This window comes from Pongo abelii, chromosome 4, assembly GCF_028885655.2.
Source record: "Pongo abelii isolate AG06213 chromosome 4, NHGRI_mPonAbe1-v2.0_pri, whole genome shotgun sequence".
In the NCBI taxonomy this organism is placed as follows: Eukaryota; Metazoa; Chordata; class Mammalia; order Primates; family Hominidae; genus Pongo; species Pongo abelii.
The window spans coordinates 111,172,722-111,192,621 of record NC_071989.2 but is presented as its reverse complement, the minus strand read 5'-3'; positions in this window follow the sequence as shown (position 1 = coordinate 111,192,621).

Below are 19,900 nucleotides of genomic sequence, written 5' to 3'. Positions count from 1 at the left end.
CTCAAATGACATTTCCTCAGTAAAAACTGACTTGCCTACCCCTTCTCTTCTCCCAGCCCCACCACACGAACCCAGATTGGATCAGGTCCTCCTGTTTGATGACCTCACACTCTCTGTAGTTTTCGCCCCACCACTTATCACCATCATTATTTCATTAATGGCTTTTTTCTCACATGAGACTGCCAATATCCAATAGATGGGGTGTGTGTGTGTGTGTGTGTGTGTGTGTGTGTGTGGTAGTTCTAACAGACTAATACAAAGTTATAGACAGGGTAGCTTAAACAACAGAAATGCTCTGGAGGTTAGAAGTCCAAGATCAAGATGTCATCAGGTTTAGCTTCTTCTAAAGCCTCTCTTCTTGGCTTCTTGCTAAGGTTCTCAGTCTGGGTATGTTTGTGTCTTAATCTCCTCTTCATATAAGGACACCATTCATATTCTATTAGGGCTGTTATAGACTGAATGTTTTTGTCTCCTCCGAATTCATGTTGAAGATCTAATGCCCAATGTCATAGTATTTAGAGGTTGGGCCTTTGGGAGGTGATTAGGTTTATACAGGTCATGAGGGTAGGGCCCTCAAGATGGGATTAGTGTCTTTACCAGAAGAAGAGATCAGAGCTTTCTCTCTTTCCACTATGTGAGGGCACAGCAAGAAGGCAGCCATCTGCCAGCTAGAATGAGGGCCCTCACCAGGAAACGAGTTTGCTAGCACCTTGATCTTGGACTTTCCAGCTTCAAAAACTGGGAGAAATAACTGTGCATTATTTAAGCCACCCAGTTCACATCATCTTGTAGCACCAGAAAGTGAAGAAGTGCTAAAACAACAACAGCAACAACAAAAAAAATGGGGCTACAGCAAAGGAGCACCGAATCTACCCTGAAGGAGCTCCCAATTGCCAAAGGTGGAACAATTTGAGCAACAAAATAAAGCAGTATTGGATTATAACCCAAAGTATAAAATAAATATAAGAGAATCCATACTGATGTAACTAAATTGTTGCAAAAATAAACTGAGTAGAAGAGACAAATCTTCCTTACAGAAGAATTCTCAATAGTGTATGTAGATATACCTCTCCCTTTAGGAAGTGGAGTTTGATTTCCACCACCCCCTGTTTAGTATTGGCTAGATATAAGAGACTCCTTTTCAAATAATACAGTAGAGAAAAGGAAAATAGCAGTTTTGCAGTAGAAGCCTGGCAGACACCACCTTAACCAAGTGATGAAGACTAATGTAACCAGTGATGGTATATGGATATCATCTATCCCTGAAATGATGTGACAAGAAGGCAATTTGCCTCAGTGGTAGTCTTTACAAAAACCCATAATCCCAGTCTAATCATGAAAAAAGAATCAGACAACCCCAGATTTGGGACATTCTATTGGGTACCTGGCAAATATTCTTCAAGACTGTTAAAGTCTTAGAAAAGGAAAAAAAAAAATAAAAAAAGAAAAGAAAGACTGAGGAACTGTCACAGACCAGAGAAGATTAGTGAGAGAGGATAATTAAATGCAATGTGGTACTCTATATTGGATCCTGGAACAGAAAGAGGACATTAATGGAAATCTGGTGAAATTCAAATAAAGTCTGGAGTTTAGTTAAAAAAAGAAAAAAATGTCCATCAAGAATAGAAACTTTATTCCTATGTGTAACTCAAAAAATTTTTAAACTCACAATTCCCGAGAATCAAGTAATTTATCTGCTCAATATACCAATGGGAAGAGGGGGTAATAACCTCATCAAACCCACAGGCAGTCCCTATTACAATCCAAAGTAACTTGTTGGAAAATTCAGCTCTTACGCTATGTGCATTAGAATCCTCCTGATAGTTCTTGTGTAAGATAACAATTTTAAAAAATGCATTCCTTGCCATTCTCCCTTACACATGCCACAAGCAGAATGCCAGTACAGTCTGAAGCTGTATTATATTAAGAAACTATATTATTTACTTAAAAAAAAAACTTCAAGCTTCAAGTTGAATTAACTGAGATCTAAAACCATTCAGCTAATATACTCAACGTTAGTATAGCTTTAATCCCTCTAAAGGACATAGTCAAGAAGTACAAAACTTCTAAGACAAAAACGAGTAAATGATTTTTTTTAAAAAGAAAAAGTCACATATAATCTTGCACAATTCTATCAAGAGAGGTCTTCTGTAAATTTACATTAATAAGCAGGCCAATATTCTTTCATTTCTATGGTACTATAAAAAGCCTCCAAATTTAGAAACTTTTAGAGGACTCTTTCAGGGAGGGAGATTAAAAAAAAAAAAAAAAAAAAAAAAAAAGTTTGTATATTGTCTTTTGCTCAGAAAATCCTTTATGTTGTCCAAGCTGCTGTTCCCATTTTCTGGGCCTTTCCTTTCGTAATTCCTTAAATCTATCTTCCTCCTCCTTGTAAGATCTCAGAGCATAATTAGAGGGCATATGTGGCTCCACCTTTTATGGAAATAGCTATATTCCTTATTTGCATGTGTTTGGACCCATTGCCAGCTGTCCATAAAAGCAGGAGGGTGACCATATCTCCTTGTTATCCAGACGGATTTTGTTCAAAGCCAAAGATTAGGAACAGTGCAAATGGTAGAAAATAGCTTTTTTTCTCTGAAAAAATACAAAAGCAGTTTAAAGTGAATGGAAATTAGTGGATCAGTGAACTGGAAGGAAACGTTATAGCCTCTGAAATAGCCTTGCTCCCACCCAACTTTGCATAACAATATTCAATTTGCTAGTATGCAGCGCGACTTCCAGTTGGCTTCCCAGTCCAAATCAGTAGAGTTCCCCTCTCTACAGTTAGATTTGTGGGAATGAAATGCACCATGCAACCAAACATAGTTAAACCTTCCAGAGAGGACTTAAAAAAAAAAAAATCCTAGCAATTATTTCTGCCATTGACAGGTGTAAAATGTCTTCCAACAAGAGAGTGAAAAACCGCAAATGTGCTTTTGAAATATGCATCACAAGTTGCATATAAATAAGATATACTAGGAGTCTATTTGCTTCCATTTTATAAAGCAGATATCTGCTGTCCTAAGCAAATAGTTCAAGTTGTTTCCAAAATACTGAGGCAAAATGCAGTAGAGGTACCATTTACACACTCATTAGTTAGAGAGGAAATGCATCTGCTTTGGAAATTGCTGTTCACTAAAAAGCAAGTTTCCCTAGCAACGGCTACATCGCACAACTCTTAGACCACTTCCAAGCTATGAAAAAAATTATAGGGAGTTATATAAAAAGATTTTTATCAAATATTTTTTATTTTTGTCATGGGAACATTTCCTTTAAAGCTGAGATATGCCTAGGGAAATTGAAACTTGCCTCACACATCCCACTTCTACTTCTGAAAATTGGATGTATCTAAAATTACTCCTCCTTTGGTAAAGGCAAATCAATGTCTAAGAGATAAAAAGCCATTCATTGTATATCATCAGATGACAAAGGGAGAGGAAAAGAGAGAGAAAAAGAGGGAGAGAGATGCTATGTAAAAACAAAGAAATAAATGGGGAAGGGATACCCACCTCTGGCACCATCTCAGTATAGGATATGATTGGCTTGGTCACCCCTGACTCCAAACTTTTCTTTGTGGCTTTTCTTACTTCCTTCTTTAACCGAAGAATTGTTACAAATGAAAGAATTCCCAACTGGATAATAACAGAGTCAATAGATAGAGACTCTAAATCCCATAATTCTGCTTACAGTTAGTTAATCTCACTCCCCACGCCTCTTAGCTGTGAGGGGTAACATCAAGGGAGGAGGTGGGCATTTCTCTTGCCATTCCTCTGTCTGAAGGCTCTCATTATTCTGGCAGGCATTTAAAATTCTCTCAAAGTTCATCCAAATCCATTGGGGAATACCTTTATTTTCCCAGAAAATAAAAAAGCTCTAAAATATGTATTTCGGTCATGAGTATTAAAATACGCCTAAAAATAAGGGGGAACATCTGAACTTGCTGGCATTTCTGGATTGTTCTGACATGTGTGTGTTGTTTTAACTGAAATACTGCTTGAGAACAGAGTATATGTTTTCTTAGTGAATGGTTACTTGGGAATACCATATTTGAACTTATTTCATTGCTGACTTCTGTCTTAATCCCATAAATAATAGCTTGTTTGAGATGTCTCTTCATTGTACCAGGTATCATTCAATACAGTTTCTCTCTTCCTGAAGGATCATTTTCAGTCTAGGACCTCAAGCAGCAGCATGAGAGAGCCAAGACAGTAGGAACAGTCTTCAGACTACCATTTTTATGGTATTATGGAATGAAAAAGAAAAAGAAAAAGAAACAAAGCAACAAATATACAGATTTAAATTCAAATACACCATTTTGAAAAAACCAAGATGACATTAGCAGAGGAAGAGGGAACTAAGACATTCCCAGGTCTTGTTCTGTGCATTGTACCCATATTCTCTCTTCGGTCCTCACATCAGCTGCCTAAGGAATTATTACAAGCCTTTTTCAAATGAGGGTTTTGAAACTCAGAGAAGTAGTGGTTTAGTTAGCATCACATAGGAGTGGTGCAGTAAAGTCTATCTGAAATCAGAGCTGTGTGCTTTCTGTGTATCTCTCTGTCCCTTCAATGGCAGGGGTTGTAGTAGTCAGCTGTTCATTTTTTCAACTGGACTTTCTCTTGGCAGAACTCACAAACTGTTGAGTCTTTGTTCTCTTTAGCCAAATTAGTTTTTTAAAGATGTAAATTAATTGCCAAATTTAAAGCCAGAAGTTTTCATATAAAATCCTAACTTTGGGATTCTCCTTAAAAATAAAAACGTAAAAGGATCTGAAGGCAGTGGGAATCCCTCATGGTATCTGTCAACCAGAGCCGAGATAGGAATGTGCTCTTCCTTCAGGGTTGCTAGTGCCCAGGTCACCCCAGCCTGTCACACACATTAACTGCCTGGCTCCCATAGGCATGTGAGCTTGCATCCCTGGATAAACAGTATCAAATGAAGCTACCTAGTTTTCACTGGACATTGTCTACCAGCAGGGCCAGTGCCTTACAACTTGGAAATGGGCACAGGGGGTATGGCCAGGAGACATAAACAGAAGGAAGGACATGGAACTGAAGAGCAAAATTGAACCTGGGGGGTTGTTGATATTTGCTCATCATCTAACCAAGAAAGATAATGGGCTAAGATGTTTGAAAATTAACCATAAGGCACTTCCACTGAATAATGATCTTCTACGCATTTCAGCTAAGGAGATAGTAACAGCACAGGCCCAAGAGTCCAAAAACACAAATTCACATCTTCACTCAGTAATTAGCTTACCTTGCCCTCTGTGCGCATCACTAAGCCGTGGTGGGCTTCCAGTCCCATATCTACAAATGGAAAGAACTGGGATATCGTACGGTCAGGAGCTGTGCCAGTAATATAAATAAAGGCAGACAGTGATGGGGGCTGGGTCTAACCAGAGGACACCAGGGGGCAGCTGCTCCACTCCAGACCACTGTCACCTGGGAGAATCTGGGCTTTGTGTCGCCAGATCGCCCCACTTTCACAGTAGCCAGAAATATGTATGAGTCTGTGTTTTATATTTTAATTCGAAATATCTGACATTTTAAACCATTAAAAACTAATTCAAAATTTTAAAATCACCACTTGTGCCAACCCTGGGTAGGTGAAACAAAATGTCTCTGGCTGGACTGGCCCCCAGGTTCTCAGTTTTCTACCTCGGGCCTAAACTCTAGCAGTAGGATTCTGTGATTTTAAGTACTGAGTAATCATCTTTGGGAGGAAGAGAGGGGTGTAGGTGGGTATGTTTTCAGTGGGAAGGCTCAAGAAGATGAAATGTGTGGCATTCGCTAAGTGGCCCATCTTGCCATCCTCCTTTGAATCTTGCATTTCATGATCACGAAGCAAGAGATGTGGGCAGATGCACTGTTTGAGCATCACTTACAGAGACTGAGTGAGGAGACGTTGTTGGAAAGGAGAAAAAGAAGCAGAAGGTGGAAATTACTCTTGAAAGAAGTATGAGAATGCCACAAAGAAGGAAGGAAGAACATTTTTAAAACAGGTACTATGCACTAAGTGCTTTACATATCTCATTTAGTCCCTAAATCTTTTAAGTTTAGTGCTGGCATTCCCCATCGTTACAACAACAACAATTTACCATGCATTTTTTATGTACCAGGCACAGTGCAAAGTAATTTAGCTCATGCCTTATCTTACCAGTGCTGTAACAGGAATTTTTTTATGGCCAATATACAGATGAGAAAATTAAGACTTTGATAGCAATTCAGGAATTTGGCCCCAAATCTATAGCTAATTAATTAGCAGAAGGATTTCGTGGGAAGTCTCTGCTTACACAGCATTTGCTCTTCACTGTTTTCTACTTCTCTAAGAAGTCGGGGGACTGATTCAAGGTCGCATTGCCAGGAAGCAGAGCCCAGATTCCATTGCAACGTTGAGTGCTCACAAGTCTGGTTACCTTTTCTGCCGTCTCTTCCCTGGTAGCCCCATGCCAGACACAAGTCCCCAGGGTGCAATGCACTTGAAAACTGTTCCCTCAAATTCTTTATTGAATTCACAACCCCTATCCTTTTTTTCTCCTTTCTGGAACACAGTGTACACAGTGTACATATCCCTGGCTCCCCTTGAGTGAAAACAACACCAGGCTAAGGTAATTAGACAACATTTAATAATCACTGTTTTTCTTTCTCTAATAAGACAAGAATAACACAGTACTTAATTAAAAAAAAAAAAACAAATATAGAGCATCTGAAAAAGAATGCAAGTACATTAAACGTAGTTTCTATTCAGTTTGCCATTTGCTTCTCATGTGAAAAAAATATATAGACACTATTTTCAAATACAAACAAATCCAAAAACAAGTAAATAATAGAAACTGTTTTGGGCTAGGTAGTGCCTACACCAGCACTGCCACTGATGAGTACATTCCACATTCCAGGCACTGTCCTAAGCACTTTGTATGTGTTTTTTCATTTCATTCTCACAACAACTCGACTTTTCAGATGTGGACACTGAGATACAAAAATACTAAGGAATATGCCTAAAGTGACACAGTTCGTAAGTGGCACAGCCAGCATTCAAGCCCAGGCATGTGCTCCCAACAAGGCAGTAACAGCCTCTAGAAATTGGCAAGGGACAGAAAGCACGGCCTAATTTGACCAAGTACATCATGTGTAGGATTTGAAGATTTCTCTTTTTTTTTTTTTTTCAGTTCTTTCCCATTCTTCAAAAGCACATGATATTGTACTCTTAGTGTTTAAACTATTCCAGTAGAATCTCTTTAATATGTATTAATTCTTACAAATCAGTAGGGCCTATTAAATACAGTGAATTATTTGATAGATTACCAAACAGATGCTGAAAATCATAAACTCTTTGGACATTAGGGTACTTGGAATTGCATATTTAACAAAGTAAGTGTTAACAAACCAAGATATGTATTTATATGAGGCACAGGCACACAGTATCTGCTTAATAAATGTCTGTTGAATGAATAAAAGCTGGGTCTCTTTAAATTCAATTTATTCATTCAACAAATATTTATTATTCAGTGCCAACTATGTGCCTGGCACTGTTATAGGTCAACACCACAGTGAGCAGAACAAACATTCCTGCTCTCATGGAGTTTACATTCCAATAAAAGAAACAGGAAATAAACACAGTAAGCAAGATATTTAATACATTAGGTAGTCACAGAAACTAAGAAAAAACAAAGAAAGTTTATAGGGAAAGTTGGGGGTGGTTTGCAATGTTAGATAAGGTGGCAAAATAGGACATCCTTGACATGCTTTTAAAATGGTGACTTTGGCAAACATTTGTAAACATCACTATTAAACATTCAAAATTTTAGTTCTTCTATGTGTACAGGAATATATATTCAGTTAACCATTGCTGGGTATTTTTAATACCCAACAATGTGTGATTTTTCTGAACTCTACCAGAATAAATTATAGAAAGTCACAACGCATGATAGAAAAATAGGATACATCTCACAAATCACTAAAGACAGCTCTTGATCACTATTGTTTTGCTTTTCTATATCAATGTCTGACAAATGGGCTACCATTTCAAAACTGGATATCTCTTCAAATGAAATCTAAATAAATAAGTGAAATTCCATCTGAAGCCTCCTTAAAAATAATATACTCTTGCAGATTCCTGTTGTCCTTGCTTGACCCCTATGCAGCCTGAGTAGCATTTGAGGTGGAGACTGCATGACACGGTCTGTCACTCACACACAACCGTCCTCAGAGTCAGCAAAGCAAATCATGATGCAAAGCACTATGGCTACCAAGAAGATAAATTAGTTTTGATTTTTTTTCTCTCTAAAATGTGAAGACTCACTAATGAAACCATTTAGGAATAACTTCACACTATGAAGACCTTGAAAGTAGATTGTATGGAATTGAGGTTAAAATTCAGTTTATCACTACACAACTATCTGTGGCTTATACTATATAAATGAGAAAAAAACCCTAATCACCTTCCCAAGGTTCACCAACCTTACCAGTGCTAAGTACTATGAAATTGCACACTGGGCTCAGCAAAAACGTTTAAAGGTTCTTTTTCTCAATTTTTGTTATTTTATTTCTCCACAAACTTTTATCAAGCTTTCAGTCCATGACTTTGTCTTCATTTGTTCATTGCTTCCTACAACGTGCATCCATTTTAAAAATAAATAAATATTTGGAATTGTTTTGCTTTTCCAAAAGCTGCTAAGCATGGGCCAATGTTTACCCCCTTTGTCACATATTTCAGTTATTTATCTGAAAGACACAATACATTCATTTTCACACACAGTATATGGCCGCATTCTGATAACGGAAAATGTCCAACTTACACATTTAAAAATATATCTCCGGCCGGGCGCGGTGGCTCATGCTTGTAATCCCAGCACTTTGGGAGGACGAGGCGGGCGGATCACGAGGTCAGGAGATCGAGACCATCCTGGCTAACACGATGAAACCCCGTCTCTACTAAAAATACAAAAAATTAGCCGGGCTTGGTGACGGGCGCCTGTAGTCCCAGCTACTCGGGAGGCTGAGACAGGAGAATGGCGTGAACCCGGGAGGCGCAGCTTGCAGTGAGCGGAGATCGCGCCACTGCACTCCAGCCTGGGCGACAGAGCAAGACTCCGTCTCAAAAAAATAAAAAATAAAAATAAAAATAAAAATATATCCCCAACTTACTTATCTGACCATTAAGCCTTCTAAATCCATTTAAATAAAGATCACATATTTACTATCTATAAAGTTCTTAATTATAATCAGGCACAAATGCATTACAAGTGAAACCACTCAAGTATTCGGCCCTCACTCCTTCAGTGCTATCCAAGATGCTTCACGCCAGCCTAACAGCTAAATGTCACAGTTCCATGCCAAATACATCAAGGACTTTCCTGGCCCCAATGTGCCTTTTTCAGAATGAGCAATATTTCAGCATCATCAGAATTAACCATCCACTAAATTCAATTTAATAAGGCTGCATCTTCCTCAGTGTTTCACCTTCATGCACAATTTATTATAATTTCATATGAAAAGCTACACGCTCAGAGTATATATTCGCTATCATACTCTTCAAAAGAAAGTCCTTGCCTGGAGCAGTTTTAGACTCTGGATAGCAATTGTAGTTGGGTGTCTTCTCAGAGCATCTGACAGAGCTCACATTGAGGAAGAGATTAAAAACAAAATGTCAGGGTTCACCGGTTGTGAGAAATCTCCAAATTCTCCTTCAGGCCTTCAGCGATGAGATGAGAAGCCTCAAATAAAGAATCCCAGGGTCTTTCTGAATGCAGTCACTGTCCCTGGTTCTCCAGAGCTCCCCACACAAACTGACAGAGGCAGGGAAGACAGCCACTTCCCTGTGTAATTTCCAGGTTGGACTGGAAATGCACCTAGCCTGCATGTGTATGTTTTCTTCACTTTTTTTTTTATAACTTTCTTTGGTTTACAAGAAAAATATGATACTACAGTTGTACCTGCTTTTTCACATAAAAAGTGAACAAGAAAGAAGTAAACTGTAAGTGGAAATTCTCAGGTAAAACCTAATATAGGTATTAGATATAGTAACAAGGATGTTAGGCTGCTCCTCTACATCATTTTCTTGGCCTATGATTAAAATGGTGCATCTCAGGTTATTTTAAATTCAGGATAAAAGCTAGCCTGAGACTTCATAGGCTGGTTTTAGACGGAGATGGTACAGATACAAAACTCCCACGTTTAAAAAACACAAGAGCCTTAGGGATGGAGGCGGGGAACTGAATCATCTCCATGCTGGTCTAATTCATTAGGTCCATCACTTGTCACAAACTAAATATGCTAGCTGTGTGCTCATCTTATAAAAAGGCTTATGTGTTTCACTAGAAAAGCAGAAATCAACTACAGGAGTGTTACTTTTCAACAGTAAGTGTGCAAACAGGTATGTTCAGTGGGCCAAGGCTGTGCCCCATCCAGCCAGGTTCCCATAGGTGTTGCTGTGATGTTATGGTACCCTCCCTAGTCTCACACATTGAACAATAACTCGAATACATCACAAGATCACTTGTCAATCCTCCTTGGTTAAATGGGTCTTTATTTTTAGAGAACAATGGGGATTATAGGAAACTGGAGGCCTTCCATCACAAAACTATAAATAGTTGCTGTTAAATGCAGCCCTATGTTTTTGGTTTTCAATTTTAAAATGAAGTGGATATTTGAGAGGGGTTATTCATTTGTTGGACAGTTTATGATGCCCCAGTGATGTCATCTTATCTAGGTGATTAAGGACTTATTTAGTTTTCCAATCAGACAAATCGCTAGCTCTCAACAGGAATTTTAATCAGAAGGATTGCTAGCTGTGCTGAGATTGTCCCCAGTGAACAGAATATGACTGACCTTTCCTCCACAAGAAATTTAAATTTGTATCATTTGGCTGGTTAGGAGTTCTGCCATTTCCCTGTGGATCAAGATTAGAGATGAACTTTCAGGTTCAGTCATACATTAAAAACACAAACACATAAGCTGTGAAAAGCCAGAAGCAGAATGATGTCTTTCCCCTGATGCAAAGGTCACTGCTGTTTTCTCTCATTTATTCCAGCTGACCATAGGTTCCTATGCTTACTGCCCCCACTTACCAAGCTGAAATTGGAAAATAGTCACGCTTTTGGGTCCTCAGCATGGTCACTGCATTAATATTATCTACTATATTTAACTTTTCTCTTTCATTTGTATGTCAAAGGAAAAATGATTTCCCTTGTGACAGAATAGACCTTCAATGACTTTTTTTTAAATGTGTAAATGAGGTTATATTTATCAGAATAGTTCTGGTTTAATCCAGAAAGTTCCTGGCTTGTCTCACGAATAAAAAGGAAAAAAAGTCCTCAGTAAATATTTCTTAGAGAAACCTGATGTTCGAAAAATAAGCAATTTCAGGGCACAAACTCATACAACTCCTGTATCAGGTATTAATTACATAGATTAGGGAATCACACAGAAAACAAATCCCTTACCCCAATACAGTCAATTAAAAAAAAAAAAACTTAGAAAATAACAGGAAAGTTAGTTACCATGATCTCTAATATTAAATTCACAATTGCTTTTATATTTCCAAAACTGGATTCATAAATTGATGTAATTATGAAACACAGCATCTATTTAATGACCCACACCACATCCATTTAATGACTTGGGACTGAGAGGGGAGAAGATGGAAGGTCTTAGCCTAGAATCATACCAAAACATGAAGCAGATTTAATAACTAAAAAACTCAAAATTAAAGCTTTATCATACCTGATTTAAAAGGTAATGCCTGAAACCAAGGTAAGGCTACATTTTCACCTCAACACTTAATCGCTAACTTACTTTTCAATTTAATTTATTTAGCTAAACTACATCTGATTCCAAAAGGATATGCACTTAATTATCACTACATATCAAAAAACATTAAAAAATACTGTAAAAGTCTAACTGGCTGTAACTAACCTATACGTTTAGACCTGGAAGCAATTTAGAAATGCTTTTTAACATTTATGTATATAAATTATGTAATTTTATTAATTTCACAATCTGAGTAAAGGATGCTTTGTAGTTTAGCCATGGAAGGACAGGGTGTTTTTGTTTGTTTGTTATCAAAGAAATTTAAATTAGTGGGCTAAAAGTTGTTCTAGCTTGATAGGCATGTTTGATTATGCATTATTTTTATAAATTGCCTTCACCATTAAAATGAAGTACAAATATGAAGGGGAGAAAACTTACTTCAAAATTCAGCTAGAAGCAAACGCGCAATGAATAGACACTCTTCTTGGAAACTCAATTTAGATTTGACATCAGCCACATCACTTCTATTGCACAATATTAAATATAAAAGATATCCTGAAATAACTTGTTCTTTAAAGCAGGAAAGAAATGCCCCAAATTGTTTATAAACTGAGTTTTCATGGTCAATGACATGCCATGGCATTTTTTAATGATAAAAAAATGAAAATTCAATTAAAATGAATGATGCAAATATCCTTTATTACTTGTCAAAAGTGAATGGATGTCTGTTCCTTTATCCTAAGTAAGCTGGAAAACAAAAAAAGTATTCCACCAGACACTGTGCTAAGCAGTTACATGTAAACCTAGCCCACATTCTCAATGATTAAAAAAAAACAAAAACAAACAAACAAACAAAAAACACCTGGGTCTCAAAGACAGTAGCTCAAGGTGATACAGCTAAAAATGTCAGCACCAGGGTTCAAGCCCAGACTTCAAACCCAGGTTTGGTCTGATTTCAAGGCGCATGTTCTTTCAGTTGCATATTCTGCTTGGTTTCAGATTGTCCTGGCTCCTTCTAGTCATGGAGCTTTCAATGTGATAACCAACCTTTGAAGTGCTGAATAGCAGAAATGCATGCAGAACAAAGATAATTGCTTCCCTAAATTCATATTGCTCTTTCTTGGGTGGTTTTCTTGCACAGCCCTACTCTGGGAATTCTGGGAAGGACTCTCTGGTTTCTCTCGGAGTAATTACAAGACGTGCCCAAGCTAAAAGTGCATGCAAAGAGATTTTAAAGTCATTCAGCATAATTGTCCTAATCAACAAAATCCAACTACAACACAATCAAACTTTTGAAAAGAAAAGATTGTGTGGGAGATAAACAAATTAAAGCATAAGGTCAGGCTTTTATAAGGTGCTCCAGATCCTATCACCTTGCTCTAATTTCTTGCATATTTCAGCAGTCGCTTTTTTGTGTGACTTCACAGAAATAACAAGACATTAAAAAAATCCCGAGATGGTTACAAAAGCACTGTTAACACCCACTGTGCATCCACGTTGACCCCACAGTGCTGAGAACATTGAGATAAACTTGGAAGTCTGCAATTGAAAAGCTATTTTTAAATCTAAACCAGGTGATAATTTTCTTTAAAAACAAAAAAGGAGGAGGTGAGTGTTACTGAACGAACTCATATTTTTTTCTCAGTTTCCATATTGTTTGCATTGCTCCTTTCATTTCTGACACTACCAGTTTCGTAACGGTTTGAACAAATCTAGAACAATTATCTCCAAACCCTCATACACAGGTTAATTGTGCGGAGATCTTTTGTCCACATACTTTAAAAATATTAAGTGAAATTATTTATTTGTAAAGATTCTTTATCTCTTTTTAGAACAATAATTTCTGTTTCTTCCTTGAATCATACATTAATAATAGTACATAACTAGTATCAAATTGTCAAACTGATGATAAAGCTATCGTGACAACCCAACTCCATAATACCTTTGGTTATATTTACACAAAATAAAAAGCATGCAATATTTAACTCAAGGAAAACAGGTACGCTTCTGACCATTTACTCTCATCTTTAAGAGCCATCTACTACCTAATATGGTTTAGTGCCCAAAGCATTCTATGCATACCATAGGTTCTTAATATATCATTTGAATAAAACTAAGTACTTTTAATATAGGAAATGGTCAAAGGAAAAATATATATACTCTATAATAGCAACTGATTTCAAAACAAAGCACTGATAGAATCAGTATGATGCATGGCACCTATTATCAGCAGGCCTTAGCAGGGGAAAAACAAGACTTCCCAGGTATGCTAATACAAAGACTGTGAATGGGCAGCTATTTATTATACAGCCCACATAAAGAAACTTGTTAGTACAAGTTTTTGATGGAGCCACCAACTGCATCCAAGGTTGTTATAAACTGTGATTGCATAGCTAAATTGTATGAATGGAATGCTGCTTTGAAAAGCCTTTAGGTACAAAATGCTTTGTGAAAACTTCTGTAATTCCAAAAAGATCCAATCACACGCTCACAAAGCCCTCCTCCGCCCCAATTTTCCATTGCCACCACCGTTTTCATTAAAACTAAAAGCTACAGAGGTGTAGTGAATGCAGATTTAACAGACAGGCTATTTGGCTTTTTTTTATTTGCAACCAAATAAATATTGATTTTGTGTGTGTGTGTGTGATTTCTCCATCTTTTAGATACATCATGACACCTTAAAGGGAAGAATTAATCTCATTTTGAGGCTTTGCCACAAAATGAAGAATTCTACAGTTGTGCATAAAAAAGACAAATTTGTTTTTACTTCAGAAGCAATGAAAAAGTAAGTGGCACCAGTCACAGGAGATTTTTGGAAAAAAAATATCAAAAGATAGTTAATATATTTCTTTATGAAAAACAAAGACAAGCTGAATTCCCAGCAGTCTTTGTCAAAGTCGGTTTACACAGTGGCTAGACAACAAATAGGGGCATTGTTGACAACTCAAGAAAACTTCAGCAGAAATAATTGAAAATATCCCCCCTGGGTTCTCTATTTACCCTAGGCAAAAACAAAAAAACACACACTAGAAACCAGATCAGGCACTGAGATGACAGCAAAACAAGCCTAATGGGGAGATGTAAACACATAGGTTATGACACGTAGACTAAAAAAGAAAAAAAAAGGAAATATTTTCTTCTTTATAAGGAGAGTAAGGAAATAATGAAAATGGATCCCTTTTCATATTATATAAAAGTAACGTGTGATTGTGCCTTGCAGCAAGTTGGCTGTAGTTAACTATAGCAAAGTTAACCACAGCAAATAATTATTCCTGGGGTACTACCTAGTTTGATGAAAGCCAGCTGGTACTAAAGATGAGGAGCACAATGTATGGGTAACTGGAAAATAGCTCCCTGGACCACATCTAACCCAGTGCCTTAAATGCTGTGATCCAGCAGGCTGGGCCAAGAGGGTTGGGTCAACTTTGTCTCTTAGAGGTTGTGGCAGCCATCAGGAAACAGACAGGAGGAGTTTAAAAAAGGCAAGGGAGAAGGGAAGGAGGAAGCCACTTTCTAGACATACTTTCTTTTGTCATTCATGTTATTTACGCTTTGGTTGCCAAAATTTCTGACAACAAAGTGTATCAGAACACAGAGTCTTTGGTTTTACTGCCCCCTCCCCCTAGTATAGTATGCATAGTATAGTATAGTATAGTACAGTATGTATAGAAGCTATATGAACCTTTTACCTGTCAGTGCAAGAGAATCAACCTCTGGAGACATATTATGTATGGGTGTCATGGGCCAAAGAATAAGATTAGGAATTCTGCTAATCCTCTAAAAAAAGGGTGTTGAAATAATCAAAGAAATGTGGATAAGTAGAAAGCTCTGCCGAGTAAAGAGGTATCACACTCTAAAAAGACATGACTAAAAACCATTGCCAAGGACACGACCTCACTCCAGGCACAAATAATGGATTCTGCAGATGGGATATTCAGTAAATGTTTCACTGCATGGTTCAAGAAGTCCCCAACCAGAAATATAATGAGTGCCCAAGAAAAGGTTCACAGATGCAAACCTCAGACACCTATTGAGACAGGTGGGTTCTGTTCTAGTATCTTTTATTTCCCAACATACCAAGTCCTCAGAGTTGGAACCAAAAAGCAAATCCAAACAATTAAAGAACCACTACACAGCACAGAAAATTACTAGCAAAGATACGTAGAATAAGAATCAAAATAAAACTGTCCATAAATATCTAAAAATGGTCACTTTTAAAATCTTGCTAAATCTCAAACCTATGTTCAAACATTGAATAAGATAAAATTCCAAGAAGGTAAATTGGACTCAACAAGAAGGACTTTCATGTTATAATGGATTATTGCCAAGGCAGGAGATCTCTTGAGCCTAGGAGTTTGAGGTTACAGTGAGCTATGATCGCACCATTGCACTCCAGCCTGGGTGACAGAGCAAGATCCTGTCTTTAATTTAAAAATAAAATATAACTTAAAATGAATTATCATAAGTGTTATGTTTATGTTATAAATGGCCATTTAGACCAGTGGTTGTGAAGCCCTTATGAGATTTTTTTTTAGTTTAAAACATTGAGTTAATATCTCCAATATATGTTATTTATGTATTTTATGTATTTGCTACTATACTAGCAAACTACATAATGTATACATCAAATAAAAATTTTAAAAGGATAAAATAATTTTATAAGCACATCTAATATTTTCTTTCCACACCCAACTGGATCATCTCTACACCCCCTGGGATGTCAACACACACTCAGAAAACACAATTTTAGTTCATTAATTAGGTAGGAGGGACAACATATATTCACACATCATACATGTATACACATTTCATTTTATCTTTAAAATGCTTAAATTTAAATGTAGTGCTTTTATTTTACTACCTAGAATTTTTTAAAAGCAGTTATGAGAATAAAAACATGGCAAATTAAGGGTTTCAGATTCTGTTTTTATTACTACAAATGGTTGCTCTTTATTCAGCAACTATTATGTCACAGATATTTTATATTACATATATTATACCTAAATTCTCATAAGAACTGGGAAGTAGGAATTATTTTTCCCATTTTATGAACAAATAAAATTAAGGCTCATGTTGATGAGCCGTATCTGGCAAAAAAAAAAAAAAAAGTGGTGGAGCCAGAGTGGATGAGACTTTATCTTAAGCACAAAATCTAAGCTAGGCACGGTGACATGTGCCAATAGTCCCAGCTATTTGGGAGGCTGAGGTGGGAGGATCTCTTGAGCCCAGGAGTTCAAGGCCAGCCGAGGCAACACAGCGAGATTCTATCTCTAAATAAATAAATAAAACCACAATCAAAATGGTCACAACTATCAGACATTTTATATGAAGATTCTAGCATTTTAATATTTATAAGTACCTTTATTTATAGCTGGCCCCTTAAAGAGAGAAAAAATGAGCTGCTGGCTTCTAAAAATTACTTTTAGATTAAAAAAATAAAAACAGCCCCCAGGTATTTCCACTTGCTGCTTTCTTTCCCCTACCCCCAAGCAAAATTATCTTTTTACGTCTTCAAAAGAGGCCTGCAGAGAATTCTGGAAGTAATGACAGTGGTTAGACACACTCAGCCCAGGGTAAGAGAAACCTTAGAGCCTCAAGAGCACTGTTTCGCAGAACAACATCCTCTAATCTTAAAAGAGAATTTGTGGAGTTTGGGAGCTTGCAGAGCAGGGCATTCTACTCCACACTGGGAAAGAACAAAGGCAGTGGAGAAAAAGAAAACTGGATTCCCTCCCCTCTTCTCACCAGGCTAATTTTGCAGTGGAGCACCTCTGACTTTCTCTCAGGGCCTAGAGTTTCCAGCTATGTCCCCAGATAGGGCCCAAAACTGCCTACCTGGTCCAAAAGCTTATCTTCCAAAGACAGAAAGAACTATTATCTATGCAAATTCTGGACCACCAGAGACCCACAAAAGATAAGAGGCTCTTTGAGGCTGGGAAGTCACTCGAAGGTGAAAAGGTTGTCGGATTAAGAGAAATGCTGACTGCACAATTTTATTTGGCAGTTCGAATACCCTGATTGGAAATTTCACCACTGCTAAGTTCTTCAGATAACAAGGGTCAAGCCGTACTTCCTGTTTTGGAGATTTTTAGAAATATAAGTGACAGACCGACTTCTGTCCAGGTTGTTTGGATAATAGGCAAAGTAGAACGGAGTTGTGTATTCCGATATAGGCATTCTTTTCTGCCTGGTAGGCCCCCACCCCTCCTACCCACCTTGCAAACTCCTCTTCATTTTCCAGGCTCAAGTTCCCTGGTGAAGGCTTACCCACACATGAGGTGAAATTAGCAACTTTCTCTTCTCCTCAAAAGTCTCAAAGTTGTAAGTCTATGTTTATTGAGAAGCACTTATTTAAAAATGTAACTATTTACTCTTGACTATGGGTTTTGGATCTTACTCCCGTGCTATTTCGACGACTTATGCCTGAGGCTGGCACATAAAAATATATCACAATAAATATTTGGTGGATGAGTAAATAAAGGTTGAATCCATGGATTTTAAGGAGCATCAGTCCCCACAGATAAACTGCTGTAGTTTAGTCTTGGTGGTTCTTGAAAACGAGGACTTGTTTGTATATATTTTTATATAAAATCCATCATAGCCCTCTGAACATTCCATTTATAACTTTCTAATATCACTTCATCTAGTTGTCAATAAACAAAGAAAACTTATCTCGTTACTAATTGGGTTGTATATCTAGCATAACACAAATCAGTTATCTCATATCTTTTCTATTCATAAATTAGGAACCACTATAATCTGTAGCATTTCCTACGGTCTCTGCAGAAAGTCATGCTTTCAATGTTTATTCTCTGGTATCTATCCTGGTCAAAAGTTTCCTCTAAAAAATCAACGAAAGGCCAGGCGCGGTGGCTCACGCCTGTAATCCCAACATTTTGGGAGGCCGAGGCGGGCGGATCACAGGGTCAGGAGATCGAGACCATCCTGGCTAACACGTTGAAACCGCGTCTCTACTAAAAATACAAAAAAAAAAAAAACAAAAAAATTAGCTGGGCGTGGTGGGGGGGCGCCTGTAGTCCCAGCTACTCGGGAGGCTGAGACAGGAGAATGGCGTGAACCCGGGAGGCGGAGCTTGCAGTGGACCGAGATCGCACCACTGTACTCCAGCCTGAGCGACAGAACAAGAATCCGTCTCAAAAAAAAAAAAAAAAAAAAAAAAAATCAAGGAAAGATTCAAAGAAAATTGAAGAAAAAAATACAATCCCCATCTCTTTCACTTTGAGAGCCTGTCCCAGAAAACATTTAAGAAATGTACTTTTAGGGAGTGGGGGGAAGGTGACCAGGCAATGTTATACCAAATGCAATATAATAGGTCATTTTCTCCTAATAAAAAAAGTCAATTCATACTGTTCAATGAGCATCTTTTTGAACTGACTAGATTACTTTATATTGCCTACCCCTAAACAGTATTTCAATCCTATAAATATCCTGATCCCTTAAAAATGTTTCCATGTAACTGCATTAAAATCTCAGATGAGCATGACACTGAAAATATCTGCAAAAAGTAAGAAAAGAAAAAAAAGCCCAAATTGTATTTTTAAAAATGCCCAATTGAAAATAAAATACATAAATCCACCAACTAATTCAGGGTTCTATTTGATCATTTCAAAAGATAATCTACATTAGGAAACTTTTTGAGCAAAATACTTCCCATATAATTTTCTTATACAAATTATATCAAAAATATACATTTTTACATGTGCTTCTGACCCTAATTAATTAAGTAAACCTCTCTCTGTCACTCTCACCCCACCTTGCCCCAGAAAAAAAGGGAAGGGTAATGCAAAGGGAAAAAATATCACTAAAGTATCCATTTATTTATTCATTCTCTCACAGCTCTCGCCCTCCCTGCCTGCTAGCTCCAAGGCTTCAGTTCTTTAACACTACCTCTCCACCTTAACTCTTCTCTTCTAGTTCTCTTCAGTTCATCTCAGCAGCCTACTGAGGAGACGGGGAGTTAACACCTGAACATCACTAGCATTCCCTGGTGCTCCTCAGATTCAATTATTTTTTTAAGATGCTGATTTTCCTGTATTTGTCATCTCCCCAGGCTTTCCAATGAAGGTACTTTCAAGAAATATATCTTTACATTTCAACTTTTATACAGATCAGCGATGTAAGTTAAC